General features: G+C 32.0%; 1 long non-coding RNA gene across 1 annotated transcript; it reads right to left on the bottom strand.

The window, feature by feature from the left end:
• Nucleotides 1–1,091: 1,091 nt before the first annotated feature.
• LOC109704840 lies at nt 1,092–2,028 on the bottom strand. Its single transcript, XR_002214498.1, has 2 exons — nt 1,633–2,028; nt 1,092–1,343 (listed from the first exon to the last, which is right to left on the bottom strand). It is a non-coding gene; the product is annotated as an uncharacterized LOC109704840 (long non-coding RNA).
• Between the last annotated feature and the right edge of the window lie 6 nt (nt 2,029–2,034).

Consider the following 2,034-nt stretch of genomic DNA (forward strand, 5'->3'; position numbering starts at 1 on the left):
AAGTTACTTAGCACTGTCATATATATGGGTGTTCCAACCAAGACGATAGCTACACCCTACCGCAGTATAAGTATTCCGTTTCTGTCTATGACGATAGCTGTACCCTACCACTACATATATGGATGTGCCCTACGCCGCTATAAATGCACCTTAGTACAGCTATAGCTTTTTGCTTTTTTATGAGAGTTACTTAGCACTGTCATATATATGGATGTTCCTACAGTAGTGATGATAGGATCCGTTGTGCTCACTTTTTATTCCAAATTAAGCTATAACTGTAAAAGCAAACCCTACCCTATAAGTGTACGGAACAGTCCTATAAGTTTTCCATTTAACTGGAATGCTTATAATTGAATATAATTAACTTTGCATATAATAGAACATCAGATTAGGGAATCTTACTGAAATTACACATAAATACGAGAATATTTGTTGCACACTTATATTGAAAATAACGTTTTAGATGCATGAGAAAATTCTAAACTCAATATGTTGAAATACCATATAAGGTTTACACTACAAGAATATTATATATTGGTGGCGACTAATGTCGCCACCATATATATAAAAAGTTGCCACATTTTCAAAAGGTGGCGACTTTTAAAGTCGCCACAAGCTGCCACTGAAAGTGTTGCCGCTAAATGAAATTGTGGCGAAGCGTGAAAAATTGCCACCTTTTTGAAAATAGCGTGGCGACCTTTTATCGCCACGAAATATGACTTTTAGTGGCTATTGTTAGTTGCCACCTTATTATTAGTAACGTGGCGACATTTTATCGCCACAAAATATAACTTTTAGTGGCAACTATTAGTCGCCACCTTATTAAAGATAGCATGGCGACATTTTGTCGCCATCAAATATAACTTTTTAGTGGCCCTTCTTAGTCGCCACCTTTCATGGAGATAAGGTGGCAATACATTTTCGCCACCAAATATTTACTTTAAGTGGCAACCATCATAGTCGCCACCTTAGTTAAAAATAAAAAGGCAACTTTTTGTCGCCACCAACTGTGTAATAAATGGCCACCAATAATAAAAAGATAATATACTAAATATAAAAATATACAGCTTATATTTTATAAACAGAACATATACAAAATAACAAACAAAATATTAAGGTAAACAAAATTATTCTTTTAACAACAATTTAAAAGGCTAATTGTCTTCTGATCCACAACATCTTAAAAACAAAATAATAGCAAAATCAATTTAAAAGCAATAGAGTAATAATATTTGATATACAGTTCAACATCATTCTTGCCTCTCTCAACTTTGAAAATAGAAGATACCTAAAAATGATAAAAAAAAAATGCTTCAGCTCCTATTTCAACAGCAATTCATTTCCTGCAACAAACAAAAGAAAAAAAATAATAAATTATATAAATTAAAAAATCTACAACAACAGAAGATTTTAAGCTCTCTCCATTTCGCATTGTTATACAGATAAACTAGCATTATTAGCCTTTTGCTGCATGATATAATAATCACCATAAAGTTCTGTTCCCCACCATTCAACCCATGGTATGCAAATTCAAGATGCTCACATTATAAGACATGGGATGTTCTCAGATAAAATAAAAAAAATAAATTAAAGGATACAGAAATTCTCCTATTCATATATAAAGTAATGTACCTTATGCTTCTGTTCATACAGAGCAAAATTCAACAGCAGTAGATGATATTTTTGCTGAAATGAAACATGATACAACCATAATTAGCAATTATATTCACTCAGATGAAACAAAGGAGAAAAAAAGGAAAGAGATATGGCCTTATTCTGTTTCAACCATACAAAGTTATAACACAAAACAGACCAAAACATCAGTTACTAAACTTTTCTATGGCTCGGCTTCGAAGTTATAACATAGAACATGGAAGAGAACAAGACATAATAAGTTTAGCAGCAAAACCATCAATATTTCACATTTACCATGTTCAATTGAACATCAAACAGTGAAAACATTAGATACATTATATATAAAGCATCCCAAACAAATACAAAACTAACACTGTTAATATAAAACATTAGATCTTC

This window comes from Ananas comosus, unplaced genomic scaffold (genome assembly GCF_001540865.1).
Source record: "Ananas comosus cultivar F153 unplaced genomic scaffold, ASM154086v1, whole genome shotgun sequence".
Lineage (NCBI taxonomy): Eukaryota > Viridiplantae > Streptophyta > Magnoliopsida > Poales > Bromeliaceae > Ananas > Ananas comosus.